Below are 19,862 nucleotides of genomic sequence, written 5' to 3' on the forward strand. Positions count from 1 at the left end.
AAGTCATTAGAAACGATGATTTTTTTATTTAAACCCAACCTAACCTGACCTACTTAACCCAGTTAATAAATTTTTGGTTTCATCACTTTCCATGACTTTATATAACTTTTTAAAGATGTGATGAATTATCATTTTGATGATTTATTCGATATGTATATAGATACGTAATGGATTCGCTGACCTACACAGACCTGGGGCCTTAGCATGAGAATCGATCGAACTTAACGATATCGGATTGCTAAGCGTATCTACCGACGATTTTATAACGACTTCCCTAGCATGAGAACGCTATTGATATCTCTAACGACATCGATAAGGCAATAAATACAAATCGATATACGCTGGCAATACTGAGACGGAATTGTCTATGAATTGGATAGACGTCAAACGTCAGATTTCAAGCGTGACCATTGTAACCGCCGTGTTTTTTTAATATTTTACGATGTCGCAAGCAATGGTAGCTGGGTTAGTTATTTATTTATCTTTTTATGTGAAAGAATTTCCATTATTATCAAAGAAATATACTTACATTCTATTGTGTCAAAATTTTGAAGTTATTTTTACTAATATTTCAATCATACGCAGTATTTTAAGATATTCAAAATGCTGATATTATGATATTATGATAAATACAGGTAAAGTGCTATATAGTCAATGAATAATGACTATATAGCACTTTAATAAGTTTTTATGTTTCCATGTTAAAATTCGAAGTTATGATTTTTTAAATGTCGGCGAAAAATTATCATCTGGGAATCTCTAGCAATCGAAGCAAATTTATTTATTTCACGTGGTCGTTCCAGTGGTGGATAGATTTATATTGTGTTTTTGTTTTACTAAGATATCAATAATATTTAATACTCTCACTTTAATGTATACTGGAAGTCCTAATGTATTTTTTGACACTAGAAAAGGAGTTATGTGATCAATGAGATCTCTAACCATAATACGAGATATTCGAAACAACTGTCTGAATTCCGTCTCTGCAAGTTTGAACGGATTCAATTGATCGCGTAAACGACGCCTTTCAATCCTACGATCTACCCTAACCTGCCTCCTTTCATTGAACCAGAAATTTTGCATAATGAACGACATTATTAAAAAAATACGTATATCGACAGCCAACCAAAGTTTTAACTGACACTCAAAACCCCACGTTATATTCGGCGGGCTTTTAGCAACCGTCGCGCGTCGGTCGGAAGTTATCCTATCGATACATTCTCATGCTCGCAATTTTAACGATACCGTCGCTACTTTGACCATAGACAAGGAATTTTAACAATCGTCGGTTGTTATATTTTGATCGTGCTAGCATATGTCGTTAAGTGCTCATTGATGACGTATTTTAACGATATCGTATTGCTATAGGGCTATATCGACTTCTCATGCTAAGGCCCCAGGCGAAGAACGAGGTAAATTTGCTCACTCAAATGGTAACTGATCCAAATAATAAATCTTATTTTAGTGAGTTTACAGTTTCATTTTTACAATTTTATAAAACAAAACTTTAAAAAATTACATAAATATAGAAAAGGAAAATTCTGAAAACAAAAATAACAATTATTTTTATTTAATTTGTTTGATGATTTATATATAATTTCTTATTGTTATTTTAAGGGTTTAGGTGTAGTGTGGCAATGAGGCTCCCTACTCACTTTGTGGGCAATACCATATTGTATGGTCAGTTTAGAATAAATTTCCATGCAAGCCGATGTGCCCTTCAAGTATACTTCAGAACATTACAAAGAGAATGGTGGACCAAACCTCACAATTAAGTAAATAAACTCAAGATCAACAATTGTTTCAAATTTACCAAAAAACGACACAACCTAAACAGTTTGAAATGTTATTACTAAAATGTCAGAGGCATTAAAACTAAACTTAAGGACTTCAAAATACACGCCCCTACTCTGCAACAAGAAATTATTATTCTAACAGAAACGTATCTGGACCGATTCATCAATAGTGCTAAACTCGGTCTACCCTGCCATAATGTTTACCGGGCTGACAGTCAACTTACCAGCTCTAAATCTAAAGGTGGTGGCGGGTAAAAACTTGCTTTTCGAAAATGGTGAACGTTTTTTTGTAGGTTTTTACGGAGTGTCGTAATCATAGACATATATGGATATTAGTAGACCTGCCCTAAGTGATTAAAAGCGTATTATCCCCACTCCCCATACCGGTTCCATTGGAGCCGGCTGGGCTCGCGTATGGCCTCAAGTGAAATTTGAAAACGTGACGTCATCATTCTTGTGCAAACTATGGTCGAGGCATCATCGGTTCATTTTACGAAATAAAACGGCAAAATGTTGACTTGTGATATGAAAACTTGTAAAAATAGATGTGAAAAAGAGAATAAACCCAATTGTCGTATTACATTCCATAAGTAAGCATTATTTTACTTTATTTTAAGCTTATTCACACCGTATTATATGGATCAGTTTTAGAAACATATACTATCACATCACAATGTAGCGATTCTCAAGTGTGCTCATCGTTGTTTACTGGGATAAGTAAATTATGAAACATTTGTAAAAGTGTCTTAACTAAATACTCTGAAACTAACTACGACTCTGCAAACAGAAGAAATTTACTTTGCCGAATTCGGACTTCGCAAATTAGTTCATAACGTGGCGAGTAATTTGCGCTCCCATGTAAAAATGTCTATTCATTCAAAAGCAGATTTTACTTTTAAGAACTAAATGGTGATATTATAATGCGAGATGCCTATTTACTTTCAGATTGATTTATTGACGAATCACAGTCAGCTTAACCCCCTTCGTTCTTCAACAGTTGATTTTACCCCTCGCCATTATCTTCTCGTCTATTAATTCCTATGTCTGTGGTCGTAATAGTAAAACCTTGATGTGGCTAGATATTTTAAATTTAGGCAATACAACATAAAAATGTCTCTTAAGTCGATTTGGCGAGACTTATGCCAACAAAGAACGCGGCATAAGGGCCTTTCTCTAAGTTCAAACATGGCTAAAAAATGGAAGAGCATCTAATGGATGGTGATGGAAAAGTTGAGAATATGAGTTAATACCAATAAATACCAATAACTTGTCCCGCAGCTAGAAATTAAATTTTCATACTGATTTATTCTCCGTGAAACCACGAGCGTAATGACGTGTAGCTGATGGGGGGTAGTATTAGAGTGTTCTGTTATGTGTGGCCATTGTAATGGTTAATTCTGCAGCAACACGTCTAAAATACTGTCGAAGTGTTTGAAGATGCCCTGTGAAAAGTAATTTTCCATAGCCCCTAAAAATTTGTCTCCAAAAAACCCCTGTCGCTGCGCATGTCAACTAGAGATTTAGATGGGGGGGAGCACACGATGCGGCTCCTACAAGGATTGTTTTAGGTATTGGAACAACTGATTTCCAAACTACCTGTAGCGAAGATTGGGTCATCAGCTCGCAGGCGCTTCCTATTTTCTTGATTTGGGGACTTGTTTTTGTAAGAAACAGGCTGGGTGTTCACCTCCTGGATATCGTCATCACCGCTATGCGTTCCAGTTGAAGACTCCTGGGTACCCGTCGAGTGTTCAGTGGCTGTTGATCTAAAGGCGGCAGCTTCAAGCATAATATTACCATGTATGCTATTAATAGAGGAACCTGGGCGTTTAAGGAGGCCGGTGGGAGAGATGCTGATCAGTTTTTAGAGGTTCGCAGTTTTCGGAGATAACTTTGTTAATAGACTGTAAATGTTCCTAAACAATAATAAATAAATAAAACTCCCTTTAGATGGTCCCTTGTTATCACTTGCTTGCGTCTGTTTGCCTTTTTTAGTGTATATCTATAATAAAGTTTTTTTTACTGTGTGCATCTATAAAAAAAGGTTTACATATATTTTTTCACTAGGAAATCCTGTGTCGAGACACACTACATAGTTTATAAATATTTTATAATATTAAAATAAAGTACATTTTTCGATAAAGCAAAAATATTCTACAAAAAATAGTGGTAACAATAATGAGATGGAAGATTATATTTGGATGCGGTGACTAATTATTGCACAACCTTTTTCGTTGATCCATTGTTTGATCAGGATTTTGTATTTGTTTATATTATTTGATTGTCTTGTTTTTTCAGGTAGGTTATTATATATTTTAGACGCAATATATTTTAAATTTCTTTGACCAAATGTTGTGTTTGTTTTAGGTGGTTTTATGAGTTTTTTGGTTTTGTGCCTCGTGTTTACAATATTTTGGGTATTTTCATAAAATGTATGAATTTTCTTTTTAAACAGATGAGTTAAGATAGTTTTTGTGTAAATTTCTCGAATATCTAATACATGGAATTGGTAGAATATATCTGCAGTGCTTGTTATTTAGGGAACTTTTTATTTATTTTTTTATTAGTGTCTATTTAATAAGGTTTGATGAGAGTTACATTATATAAAAATCTATGATATTTCATTCATATAGTTTGTTCTTAGTCCTACTCACTAGGTAGTCCTGTGCTGAGGAGGACTTGTAGATTTCTTTGATTTTCTGTTATTTAGTTTCTATTATGTTTTTAATACATTTTCTAGTATGTCTGCATTAATTTCTTTCACCCATGTTTTGAATTTTTCCTTAAGCTTATTTATCTTTTCTATCTTTTTCAAACTTGGAGGAAGGATGTTGTAAAGTTTGGTTGCCCGATATATGTGGTTTCTTTGGCCAAAACTTGTCTTGAATTTTGGAACATCTCGTATATCCCCTTTTGAGGCTCTTGTATCATGTATCCGAGATTCATTGGGAGATTTTCTGTTTTTAAAATGATGTATTAAAATATTCTTGACATATATTTGTTTTAAATTTAGAATGTCAAAACACTTAAAAATATCTTCTGATGGGTAATTTTAGTATGGTTTTTATAATGCTCTTCTGAGCAATATCTAAGTGGTTAATATTATTTGGTGTAGCAGATCCCCATACTATAATTCCGTACTCAAGACGGGAATGACATAAAAAATAAAACAGTTTTTTGATGTCTTCCTTAGGTAGTATGTTTCTTAGGTTTTTGAAGAAAAATACAAGTCTCGTAAGCTTTTTAGTGATTTATGTGTATGTCCCATCTAAGGTTTTCGTCTATATCCACTCCTAGATACTTAATACTTTTTGCATTTGTTATAATAGGGCAAGAGCAATATGACTTATTGTTTTGACTTTCGTGCAATTTTATAGTGTATTCTTTACCCGGTTGACCTCTTGAGTTTATTGAAAAGGCTAGATAATTAGTTTTAATTATATTGAGCGTAAGAGAATTCATCTGAAGCCAATTTTGAAGTGATAATACTTTAAGAATAACATTCATAATTAATTTTTGTGCCTTCGATAATGAATCAATAGCTGATAGTGTTGCACCTTCCCGTGCGATTATTTCATACTCAATGATAGATTAACAAAGAGAGTAATAAAAAAATTTCATAGATTGTAGTCTAGTATGTTTCTAATGTTTTTGAATGATAATGTGATAAGTAGGCAATGTGTATTCCACTTAAGATATTGATCAAATGTAAGACCAAGGTATTTGATATGGTCCGTTCGATCTAGGCAAGGACATTGACAGAATGTATCGTAAGTACAAGAACATTCATGAACTTTTATTTTAATATCTCGATTAGGTTGGCCAACGATATTCATACAAAATAAATTGTTTTGGAAGTATTTAATGCAAGAGAATCAATATCTAGCCATTTTTTTTAACAAAGTTAATTGATTTGTCAGCCATTTTGTATGCGTCTAATCAAGTGTAGGATTGAATGAGTAGCATATTATTGTCAGCAAAACTTACAATTTTTCCATCTATCATTAGGTTACAAAGATCGTTTATATAGATGAGAAACAATGTAGGGCCTAAGACGCTTCCTTGGGGAACTCCGTAGGTTATAAGGAGAGATTGGCTAAATTTGTTTTCAATTTTGACACTTTGAGTTCGATTAGTTATGAAACTTTGAAGAAATTCTAGGTCTTTCCTTCTTATATCAATGGCATTTAGTTTATTAATAAGAATTTCAAGGGAGATAGTATCAAAAGCTTTTGAGAGGTCTAAGAAGAAAGAAATGAATTTTTTCCAGTATCTAAATTTGAAAGAAGAACGTCTGTAACAGCAATAGTTTTTCAGCTCGTTATATGGTGTAATGTCCTCATAATCTGAATCATATTTGTGACTATTACGAAACATTCAAAAGCGTCAAAAAGATGCTAAGAAAAATAAAATGTAGGGGAAAAAACATCTGAGGGAGAAATTATTTTGGGGAAAGGGAGAAATGTAGTTTTTGCGAAAATACGAAATTTAAAAATTTAACAAGTACGGAGACCGGCCAAAGTATCTGAAAAGCGCAGCTCTGATTAGTTAGACCTGTCAAATAGGTCAGCAGGGCGGACCTGCCGAGGATTGGTAGCTGTGCCTCCGTAGCTGAGTTTAAGCTACCAATTTTTATTGTCTCCAGTGATGGCGGTAGTTAAGAACAATCCTGATAGTACCAACCAAAAATGGCCTTCCACACTACTAACCAAAAAGTGAAGGAAGTGTTCAAAATAGTCAGAGAACTATCAAGAGTTGATGATGAGGAAAATATAGAAATTTGATATATATTCTGTAATTGGCTTTTATGTATAGAACCAGCGGTTATTAGGATATTGGACCAGCAGCTTAGCCATTTTTAGCAATAACTTGAACAAAGGGATTGTGACTGGTGGAGTTTAATCATCAATTAATTTGCTGTATTTCACACTGCCTATCCTGATTAAAAACTCTACTGGTACCCTGGCACCTTCAAATGCTTTATGTTAATTCTTTAAAAGTTGAAATAAAAATGTCAATATTTGTAAATGGTTATATTTATATTGTGTAAAAATGAACACTCGTTTGCTACTTAATTATCGACACATTCAATTTTAACACTCTATAATGTTATAAACATCCTCCTCTTCAATTGCATAGTCTAATTTATAATCCGATGCTACCGATTCCATTTCTTCTGGGATATACTGATTGAATCTGATCAGAAGTTAATTATAGAAGTTTATACTTGAATACATGTTAAAAAAATAATCGTTTTAAGGATTAAGGCAACATACTTCGTACACAATAGTATATAATATTAATTGATCATTTAAAATATTTACAAGACATGCACAAATTTTCAAGCTTCAACATCCACATAAAACTCGGGAAGGCACTCTGGTACCTCTTCAACCATCTGAGGAGGTGTAATTTTCTTCAGTCACACAAAAGTGAACCTAACCTAACCTAATCAAACCAAACCTCGCTTAAAATAACTTAACGGATCTGTTATTTCTTATATTACCTTTTAATCTTTGGCTTAATAAAGTATTAAAAAATTTCGGTAAAAAGAAACACTTTGAAATAGTGACAAATAATTTTCCTAGGGGTGAAATGTTTCCCACGGTGTAGGTACCCCGTGGTGAATGGCGGTGAGTCACCTTCGAGGTATTTTAATGTAAACTGGCGTTCTTGGAAAATATCCCCAAAGCCTCGCTGCCATTGTATCAGCCCGACTAATATAATACTTATGTAACGTATTATCCTTCGAATTTTCCTCTACCGTTTCATCGGATGCACAATGGACAAAAGCATAATGCAAAACAGCAAAACTATGCCATTTTAAATTATGTTTTAATAATTCATAAGTTAGCTAAAGATTCCTTGCAGCGCTGTAGAATATCTCAGCTACGGTTTGGGATGCACTATCTCTTGTGCCAGGACTTTAGCGGAATCCCGTCAGAGTTGAAATACACATTTTCTCTGAAATTGTAAATGAATTAACTCCCGCCTGTCGTCGAGGAAATTCCATTGTGTTTTGAGAACTAAGTTCCTGTAAATGCGATCATAAGTTGGCCGGACTGGAACTGAGGTCAGTAGAGTGAACGGGAGGCGGTAGAGAATAGTGAGAGAAGTGGGAGTTGATAGAAGATTTATGTTGGGCGGCTTGGAAGGGGATACTGGTTTGTCTGCGCCACCCAACACATTCGTAGTCTAACGTGTAACACGTAGGTATATATTCAACTCAGTCCAGTAACAGTTTTGTTAAAAATCAGGTAAGATCCAACAGTCAATAGACAAAAAAAATGGAGTAAATTCAATTCATTTTTCCCTCTCCCTTTACTTTTATATCTTCCACAATATGAGATCACTTTTAAAAATGATTTCGAAAAAGTGGAATGAGAAATAATTGAGTAAGTATCAAATACTGATATGAATCAGATACATTACTTATATATTATAGTTTACGAAATTGTAATTGAATTTTGTTTTTCGTACACATTTCAGAATATATATTTTTTTAATTTGGTGGATTTAATAATCATAATAAAATATTTTTAATACCACTTTATTGTATATATCTTCAATATGCCCTTGAAGTGATGTCTCACGAAAACGGCGCTATATAAATTGTTTTGGTTCACCCTAAGCCTTCATCAGGGTTATATATCCGGTATATTGAAAATATATTCTATGAAGAGGTAATGCAGTACTAGACTAATCTTAAGAAATATATTACCAATAAAACCATAATAAACCTTACCTGAATTAAAGCGAGAGTTTTGGAGTTTTCGGATTATTGGAAATAGATTATGAAATTATTTATTATCTGGCATTTTCTTTATTCGAGACTCGTGGGATATTCCGGAATAACATATTCAAAGCCAGGAATTCATCAATAAATTCAAGGTTGTCACAAGCTGGGTCATATTCGTAACTCTTCGTGACCTTTTCCATGAATGTTTCACTTGATCCACACAATTTGTCTCCAAGCTTCTGACCTTTTGCAGACTAGTAGATTTGACACGGTTGTCGAACATTCAAAATATACATTTGTACATTTTCAATTTACAGTTATAAAAATACATACTTTTGGCTCTTCTTTTTAATATCAGCGTTTTTAGTGACACTCCGACCTCACATATGATGCTCGTAGATCTTGTAACATTTAAACTCATCCGTCATTTATTTTATATCACACTTTTGTGGGGATGAAATAAAAAGATGATATCAATTTAGTATTTATTTGCAAGAGTATACATTTATTTATTTATTTGTAATTTTAGAAATTAATAAATAATACAATACAAAACCCCAGACTCTATAATTAAGGAATAAATAAATCTCAGGGCGTGTACAAGGTTCCTTCAGAATTGCTCTTAAGTTGGTCTAATTGAAAACCATTTATATCGTAACATGTGACATTATAAAACTAGAAGTACTAACCTTGATGTACAATTGTCGGGAGTCATGTGAGTCAAATGATTGACATCACAAACTATAATAAAACTAGAATTAAGATAACCAGTATCAAATAACTAGATGACTCCTTTCCGTGTCGTCAGAGATTCACCATGATTCACCCATCAGTCGTTTGCAGGAAGACCGTCTCCGTGGACCATAAATTAACCACTCACTAGATCGATATCTTCGGGTTTTTTGTACTGAGCCGATGGGTCCTAAATTTTAGCATAGATAAGCCAGTGTCTGCAAAATATACGTCACCACACGTCATACTCACCATCAACTAGGATAGAGGAAACTATAAAAAAGGCGTAGCCATAGACAATATAATTCTCATTCGGAGCCTACCCCATTTACTAGCCTAAAATATTATTTTAAAAATAAAAATGTTTGCAATGTCGAAATATTCCCTCACAACAAAAAATATCCATCCCGCAAAGTGCTGTCATACCAAAATGACCTTAAAGTATCTTTCTTTAAAGCTCATTTTCTCAGGACAACGCATGTCAGGTGAAATTTTGTTCCAAGATGAACAATCAACCTGTCGTAAAAATAAACCAAAATGACTTCAAATCCTTTAAATAAAGGAAGAACATTTATAAGATTATCAAATATGAATATGTGCTTTTTACGACAGTATCGAATTTTGATATTTCTCTGCTTTTAACTGAAAAATGAAAAATCAGAAGATTTTTGTATTTCGTTTTAATACGAGTTACATTTATGCATATATATTTTACAAGATATTATATGTAAGGTCATGTATTCCTCATCAGAAAAGAGAATTTCTTTTTGGTCCTGATAAGAGGGGAGACACGATTCTTACTTTGGTTGTTTCGCATAAAATATACATTTTAATGCAAATTTTTTTTGAGAAATAAAAATTATAATAATGTTTATTTCAGCTGGACAGAGCGGTTTCGTACATTGATTCATGTACATTATATATTAGTATAGATATTACAGAAACAGAAAATACAATACTATACAAGCATGAAACACATTTAGAAGGTGTACCAAGACAATATAAAAATACATAAACAGGAAATACAAGAATGTAGATGTACAAAACACATTTTAAAAAGGTGTTCAAAGATATTCATTATGATGTAGAGTAAGTAAAAAAAAACCTAGACAAATAAAATAAACTAATTATGACAATCATTTCTGCCTACATTTAGTATACTTTTAAAAACGTTGCATGGCCATTTTCCTCATGGAATCTGGTCCATCATATTGTCTTTTTTCTTTGCCAGATAATTTTTTATTGATGTCTGCACACCATGAATTAATTATGAAGGGCACAGTGAATTTAATAAATGCATTTATTACAATTTTTTATGCCCCTCACAATTAATCCAATCAAAACATACATATTTGGCTATAGTTTCTTTAATAATATGAACAATATGAATATTTTCACAGTTATGATTTAGTACATACTCGACAACATAATGAATTTCCAAAGGGTTAAGGGCAATTTTTTTCTTAGGATAGTTCAGACAAAATCTCTCTGCGATGCGGTATTCCCTAGCTAAAATAAAAGAATTCATGGGATCATAAGGATCTCCAATGCAAGATAAATTGCATTCCTCACAGCCTTCAATCACTTTCAACACCTATTTTAATAAAAATCCTGCAACATAGAAGTCGATACTCAATGTTTGTATTGAAAATTAATTGCAAATTTTCCTAAATTGGGCTTCTACATCAGGTATAGTTAAAAAGGAAGTTAAATTTGAATTTAAAGTGGAAGAGGTAGAATGAATATAAATAAAATCAGCAACATTAGACAAAAGAATGGTAGAATCATCAGCTTTTTATTGCGATTTTCTTAGTTGACGCCTGGTCCTCAAAAGCTCCAAATGCAATATCTTTTTCTTTGGAAAAAGGGTTGCAGTTGAACCAATGTATCTTAAATTGCACCATCTTTTACCTATAAAAACACGATTACATTATTCAAAAGAACTAAAAAATACTATTTTATAGAAACATAAGAAAGAAGTAAAGAAAAAAAAAACAAATTTAATGATAAATAAAACTAAAAACAAATATTTTAACATTAAAAGTAAACTGAAAAATAAAGAAAAAGTATATGTATATTTAAAAAGATACAAATAAAAATTAAAAATTAAGATTAAAATATAAACATAATTAATATAGATTGTTTAATGCATATAATTGTTTGTGTGCAAGTTTATTTACCGTAGGTATTATCTATAAGACAACATGTTTATGTTCAACACTGAATTTTAATTTTCGTGATATGAGACAAGTTGGAAAGAAGTTTTTATATATATATTTTTTTTTGTGTTAGGAACTCATATAATCTTTAAAGAAAGGTCGTCCCCTTTCAAATATCCATCGATGTACACGGGCAGTAAATATGGATATAGAATTACTTGACTTTAAGTCGGTACTCAATGCATTGTATAATGTATATTTTAGGCGCGATGAACCAGAATTGCCGTTGAGCAAATGAGGTTTTAGTTTGAGGAACCACGCAACCCAGGTTTGATGAAAAGCGGGTGTGAGCTTGGTGTTGTGGAGCCACCAGTAGGTTATTTTTTCGTATGTAACAAATGCTTACCTTAGTAAATAACTGTCGTATATCTAAGACCCTGATTTTAGCAAAGAGTTCATTAGAGGGATGGGTAGGTTGGCATTTAAATATAATTCTCAAAATTAGTTTTTGAACTGTAATAATAGGATTAATAATGGATTCAGCACAACCACCCCATCCTACTATACCATATGTTGCTATAGATTGGAAAAGGGAAAAGTATACGCTTCTTAAAGTCTGTAAATCAAGGATGGACCTAAGGGAACAGAATACATGGCAGAGTTTACGAAATTTGTTGACTGTGTCACTGATATGGGCTTCCCACCGTAGTTGGTTGTCTATGATTATTCCCAAATAGTTAACTGCATTTGATGATTTAAGGGTAGAACACGTGCAATTTATATTAGGTGTGATTTCGTGAGTGTGTAAATTGAGTGAACACGAGTGAATGATAGGATAAGGGCAGTTGTTGGGTACATTATGTTTGCGGATGGAAAATGTCATATATTGGGTTTTGTCTATGTTAAGTGTGAGGAGTTTTGTGTCCAGCCAATGTTTTACTTTTAATATACCATTATTAGCTTCGTTAGTGACTGATTCCTGCTGAAGTGCTGGCTTGCTGAAGGGCTGGCTTTTTCCATCTAAGGCAGATCAAATCAATTAGGAGATGCCTTCCCTCTGATGGAGCAAAATCACTCATAAATTCGTTCGTTGTCTCACGTATTGTAATAGTGCATATGCTGGCCTACCAAAAATACAATTCAACAGAATCCAGTCCGTTTTCAATGCTGCGGCGAGAATTATTTTTGGTGAATCTAAGCATTGTCGTATAACCCCGCTTCTAAGGAATCGTCTTCATTGGCTTCGATGCCCTGAAAGAATAGAGTTCAAGATCTGCTTAATTATGTGTCCGACAAAACCTAAGCGATAGACAGCTTACTCTGAGGTCAGCAGATCTAGATGTTACCAATCGTTTAATCGAACTTTCTCGGTCAAATCGAGCTGTTTACTATGATCGCTCTTTTCGTGTAGCTGGCCCACTCATTTGGAATAAACTTCCCCCAGCCCTTACCAATAAACAAAATTTGGCTGAATTTAAACGGGTTTTAAAAACAAAATTATTCAAAAAATCATATCATTTATATTCTCATGAATCTAAGTTTCTTTTCAATATACTATAAACAGCCAGGTTTTGAAGTTTCCGGTAATTGTTTGGTTTCGGTTTCCTCCTTATTGTACTTTTATGTTTGATGTCCACCTATTACATAATATTTTAAAGTTTTCCTGTTTTATATAATATTTTAATTTTAAAGTTCTTATTTTTCGTGCACTGTTATTGTTGTCCTCTACTAAAATAGCACTGTTATTGTTAAATTTTATTCTCTGCTTTTGTGTAAACCGTTTATTCTTTATTTCATATTATGTTATTAATTTTTTTTATTTTTTTAAAGGAACACAATAGGAAATTTTATTTTTAAGTTTATTTTAGTTAAGCGCACTTGAAGTGAAACAACACAAAACTGCGCTTTATAAATGCTATGTTATTATTATTATTATTATTCCCATGATAAACCTTCGAATATTAGAACAGTGTCATCGGCAAATGATAATATTTTACCTCCAATATTCATGGCACAAAGTGAGTTTATGTATACAAGAAATAAAATTGGTCCTAGTATACTTCCTTGAGGTACACCAAAGGACACAGGTAATATTTCACTTATATGTGTTTTGTCAGAGTGGATGAGAGTTTGTTGTGTTCAGTTCATTAGATAGTTTTCAAACCATGTGTAGGCTACTCCTGTTATTCCAACCTGATGTAGTTTTTTTAGCAGTAAGGAATGAGAGACCGTATCAAATGCTTTTGCAAGATCGAGAAAGACAGCCAGTGGTTTGCGACCAATGTCAAGATTATAGGAAACGATTTTTGTGAGGGCAGCTATTGCATCAGATGTACTTCTACCTTTGCGAAAGCCATATTGGTTGTCTGATAATATGTTGTTATCTTCGAGGAACTTACAGAGTCTATATTTCACAGCTTTTTCTACAAGTTTAGATATTGTGCTTAGTAAGGATATCGGTCGGTAGTTATTTACAGATAATTTGTCACCTGCTTTGAAGATTGGGATTATTGTAGCCTGTTTTAAGGAGTTAGGAAAAGTGCCAGTTTTGAAGCTTGAGTTGATAATGTGTTTAAGAGGGGGGACGATAAATTTTTGGAGGTGTTTAATAATTTTTGCCGAGATGTGATCGATTCCGGTTTTGGGGATCAGGAGAGAGGCACGAAATGAAAGAAAGTTGTGAAAGTCACATGTGTTTATTGGTGAGTCAGTTGCCGTGACGAGGAGATGATGTAGGACAGAAGAATACACCGGATGCTGGCTGATGATGGCAGGCCAAGCGCGGGTCAGTGAGTCGACTCCGGGTGCTAGTGACCGGGACTCGATGAAGGTCAGGCACTGGCGAAGAACGTAGGTCTTCAGGCACTCCAGTGCTTACGAGACGGCCGAAGGTGCGGCGGACCTTGTAAGCGGTTGAACGGGAACGGCGTGACCAGTGAGGATGCAGCATGTCCTCGTGGTGGTCATGGTAGCGTGGAAGAAGCGCTGGTCAGAGACACTGGAACCAGGGTGCTTGTAATCCGAGCAGCGCTTGCCAGGAACGGCGATCTGGACAAGGCGCTAAGATGATGTCCCGATAGAGTCCATGGTAGTACGGGCGAAGCCGGGTACGTTGTCCTTCGCGCTAGTAAGAAGAGCGCGGTTGATCACTCGTTGAGCCTCATAGACTGACGGCTGGTAGATAACAGACTGACTGACTGACTCGCTGCGTCGGGCTTATTTATACTACACGGCCGACGGTAGCAGTAGGTAGATGGATGGCAACTAAATTCTAGGCACTCGCACAGACTGTGTGTTTCGGGAACTTTCGATAGCGCGGCAATTATGCATAGGCCGTAGACACGAACCTTCTGGCGAGTTCTCGTAATGTGTAAGACCGAGCGATATTATTGTTGTCATTAGACAAGTAGGTCTCGTAGTACGTAGATCACTTTGTTTACGGTTTGGACTGCAGGTACATAATTCGGGAGTAGGTACTAAGTAGGTCGAGCGGTTTATTATTAATTATTTAATGTAGATTTTTCTCGACGCTACAAACACCCCCTTCCCAGCAGCTTGCTGAGGGCTGCGATAGAAGAAATAGCTCGGAGACGAACGTCTTTTAAATTGTGACACTTCATAAAAAATTTTTGCAAAACACATGTTCACAACACAGGTGGCACTATTATCCGCGCTTGTGCGGAGATGGTCTGGTGCATGCTGCTCCGTGGTGCCTTAACTGATCACCCATTTTAAGACGGGGTTACCGGTGAGTCGGAGTAACACAATCACGTCGGGCTGCAGAAATACGTCAGGCTGCAGATCACGTCGGGGTCACCACTTTGGGGATCAGGAGAGAGGCACGAAATGAAAGAAAGTTGTGAAGGTCACATGTGTTTATTGATGAGTCAGGTAGCCGTGACGAGAGTGGACGTAGGACAGAAGAATACACCGGATGCTGGCTGATGATGGCAGGTCAAGCGCGGGTCAGTGAGTCGACGCCGGGCGCTGGTGACCGGGACTCGATGGAGGTCAGGCACTGGCGAAGAACGTAGGTCTTCAGGCACTCCAGTGCTGACGAGACGGCCGAAGGTGCGACGGACCTTGTAGGCGGTTGAACGGGAACGGCGTGACCAGTGAGGATGCAGCGTGTCCTCGTGGTAGTCATGGTAGCGTGGAAGAAGCGCTGGTCAGAGACACTGGAACCAGGGCGCTTGTAATCCGAGTAGCGCTTGCCAGGAACGGCGATCTGGACAAAGCGCTAAGATGATGTCCCGATAGAGTCCATGGTAGTACGGGCAAAACCGGGTATACGTCCTTCGCGCTAGTAAGAAGAGCGCGGTTGATCACTCGTTGAGCCTCGTAGACTGACGGCTGGTAGATAACTGACTGACTGACTGACTCGCTGCGTAGAGCTTATTTATACTACACGGCCGACGGTAGCAGTAGGTAGATGGATGGCAACTAAATTCTAGGCACTCGCACAGACTGTGTGTTTCGGGAACCTTCGATAGCGCGGCAATTATGCATAGGCCGTAGACTCGAACCTTCTGGCGAGTTCTCGTAATGTGTAAGACCGAGCGATATTATTGTTGTCGTTAGACAAGTAGGTCTCGTAGTACGTAGATCACTTTGTTTACGTTGCGGTTTGGACTGCAGGTACATAATTCGGGAGTAGGTACTAAGTAGGTCGAGCGGTTTATTATTAATTATTTAATGTAGATTTTTCTCGACGCTACACGGTGAAGTTTCTGTTTTGAGAGATGCTATTAGTTCCATAATTTCTGATTCAGTGGTGGGAGTGAAGTGAAACGGGTTGTAGCTCAGAGTTCTGATAGGTATACCATTTGCAAGATCTTTCTCTGAGACGTTTTTTCTGGCTAAAATTTTATTTTGCTAAGTTGGGACCGATATTGCAAAAAAATTGATTGAAATGGTCGAATATTTTTTTAGGCTCAGAATTTACATGTATTGTTTTATCTTCGATATTAATTTTAACAATAGGTGTATCAGTTTTATTAATGTTGGCTATATCTTTTATGATATTCCAACTTTTTTTTTACCATCGGTAGCTTCACTGATTTTTTTTGTAATAATCCCTTTTAACAGTGTCAATTATTTTTTTGCACTTATTTCTATAACTTTTGTAGAATATGAGAGATGCATAGTCACTAGGGTTTTTCCTACAGAAGTTATGGATCTTATCACGCTTTCTGATACAGCAGAGAATACCAGCAGTGATCCATGGTTTAAGTTTTGTTTGCGATCGGTTTGTTTTAGTTTTTGAATATGATGTTGCTTTGGCCAAGTGGTTATGTAAAGTATTTATAAATAAATCGCATGCAGAGTTGGTATCAGCACAAGAATAGATGAGTTCCCAATTTTCTTTCGAGACATGATCTAGGAGAATTTCATAAGAAATCATTACTTGGGGTGGAGCATTTTGAGTTGGTTTGTGAATTTTTTTGGTAATGGAAGTAATGATTGCATAGTGGTCTGTTATAGTTGATTGATATACAATGGATTTGTTATCTAATTTACTCTTAACGAACACATGATCTATACAACTACTATTGTTTATGTCTGATTCTCTTGTTAGAGTGGTGACAGCTGGCAAATATCCTAATAAAGTTAGTGCATTTAGGTATTTGTTGGCTTGAGGATGCGTTTTGTTGATTATATTTATGTTAAGGTCACCAATTATGTAGGTTTTTAGCAGTGTTCTATGTTTGTTAATATTTCTTGTAGTGAGTATAATAATGGGGTTATATTATGTGTATTCGGAGATCTGTATATAGTAAGGATTGTTATGAGGTTATCAAGTTGTATTTGAAGGCAGTTGGCGTTTTTAATTCTGACCTCTTTGACTGAGGGTGGGATGTGATTTTTGATGTATACAATAACGCCATCGTTTTGAGTTTGGTTATGTTGTGTGTTATAGTGATTGTAGTTTCTTATCGTTTTAGGAAGGAAATTTTTTTGAATCCAGCATTCGGTCAAGACAATTACATTGAAATCTAAGTCAAGGTCAGTAAGAAGAATGGATAATTCATCAACATTTTTGTTAATACTTCTAATGTTCATTGAAAATATCGTAAGGATAGAATTAATTAATAATAATTGACGTACAACTTCAGAATCGTTGGTTGATGAACATGGGATTTGTGTTGTATTATAAAGCAATGGAATTATGAATATGTGGTATACATGTGATTTGAAATAATGATTTTGAGATAAAAATCTTGTTTGTAGATAAAAATAACGCACGGTTAAGTAATGCAAGAAAAAAATATTTCCAAAAATTCTTATTGTTCGCAGAACTAAAAAAAATAAAATTTAAAGAGTTAATTTCACTCTTGTTAGTAATTAAAGTAATATTGCATTTAAGGGTTATCGTATCAATATGTCGAATATTACAAAAATAAGTTGTACCACTGGTTTCTGTTGTTGGCAATAGTCGAGAAGGAGTTCGCCAGTTATTAAAAGCAATAACAAAATAATCAATGACATTGACCTTTATAGCGATTACAGATATATAATAAGCAATAACAGTGGCATTTATAATGATTATAATATAAAACTTCTGACATTTACAGTCAATATCATAAATACAAGATTTATATGTAGTAAAACTAAAGCTATATACAATATTTTAATGAATTTCAAGTAAAGATTTGGTGATAAGAGATAAGGTGAGGTTGATAAGAATAAAGTTGGTGGATAAAAATATACTATGGTTAAGCAATGTAGGAAATTTTTTTTCCAAAAGTTCAAAAGTATCCTATTATCTATATCAAAAGTATGAGTTATATATTTTTAATACTGAAACAACATTTAATATTTAAGTACAGAGTATTATTATGAAAACTTATATTCATAAGATTTTTTGAAAACAAGAAAGCTATATTGTAATTATATTCAGTGATTGTGGCCTTATGGATTATGAGGGAAGTAAATGAGTTGATAATATAGGTAAGACTCAAAAAATATAGATTAAAAAGAGATAAGTTTGTAACATTATAGGTCCAGTATAGTTTAAGAGTTATTGGGTGTGGGAGATAGAAGATGTTTATTTTTTTCATTGATGAGAAGAACAGGCGTTCCAATGTCTTTTCGCACATACACCTTTTCATCTCTGATACAGGCAAATTTGAAGGTGTTGTCACGTGTTGCCTTCTGAGCAAGATACCACAGATGTTTTGCACGAAATGTAAGGTGTTCAGTGATATAAATCTGGGAGCGAGTTCCTGACATTCCTATCAGAGTCGTATTGAGTTTGTCATCTCTATTTTGAGCTTGTTTGTTATACGTTTTTATATCATTTAAGAAGTTGTCGCGGTCGTTATTTGTTTTAAATTTAAGGATTATGGGCCTTTGCTGGTCTCTGTTATTTTTTTGAGCGAGACGGTATGCCGTTTCCACGTTATCCGTTTTAGCACTTGTTATTATTTTAACGTTAGAAATAATGTTTAAAAATTTTTCACCATTTATATGAGGGATTCCCCTGATTTCAACGTTTTTTGCTATAGTGTTATGTTTGCACATAGTAACAAGCTAACTGCACAGTTGAATATATCACGCATAGATCACGCATCGACAGCATGTCTGCAATCGGGTGATCACCAATACATACACGTACATCGGCGATATCGTTGCCTGGTACGAACACGCGAGCTAACAACCAATCAAATGGCCAGACTGCAAAACGTGTCCTTATAAGGGCATACCCCCCTACTACGCGCCAAAAGTACTAAACAGGAAGGGACAAGCTTACGGCGGACCGAGGGCCCGGCAGTTCACCGCCGACCCTGTTGAGTTTAACACGATGGAGAGTTCCGAGTTAGCGTTTGCCGCCAATTGCGCCCGTAAATATGGACCGGCCGGTTTATGTTTATAATGTGCCGCATCTCTAGTCCCAGTTCACCTCTTCGGGACAATCACCAGCTAACCACAGCTCCATTACGTTATATAGCTGGGTCATATCGCCATCGTCCTCACCCGTCTGAGGCGGCGAATCGTTTTCCGCCCAAACCTGAGTTTCTGCCTGATGCCCACCAGCTCCATTATGTTGTACAGCTGTGTCCTGTCTCCATCAGCCTCTTCCACGCCGTCTCCACCCTCGCCGCCAGCCTCTTACCCCTGTCTGATGCCGGCTGCCCCACCTACCGTCCACGCCAGGCTGAGACAGTGAACTTGTAGACCCCTGCCTCAGTCCTGGGCGTCTGCCACCCTAGCTTGATCGTGAGGAGCCCCTTGGCAATCCGACCAGTGCCCCAGCCCTTCTCCTTCGACTCTGTGCCGACTTGCCGCCCCCCTGTCGCCGTGCCGCCGCTCTGCCGCCGCCTTGCCGTCCAGCGCGGTGAGCGATAGCTCCCGCCCTTTGCCCTGCATCCGCCTACCGCATCCGCCGTAATTTACATGTGAGCTAATAATGTACCTTTGTCAATCAGAGCCTAT

This window comes from Hesperophylax consimilis, chromosome 13 (genome assembly GCF_061612785.1).
Source record: "Hesperophylax consimilis isolate HC1 chromosome 13, BYU_Hcon_1.0, whole genome shotgun sequence".
Lineage (NCBI taxonomy): Eukaryota > Metazoa > Arthropoda > Insecta > Trichoptera > Limnephilidae > Hesperophylax > Hesperophylax consimilis.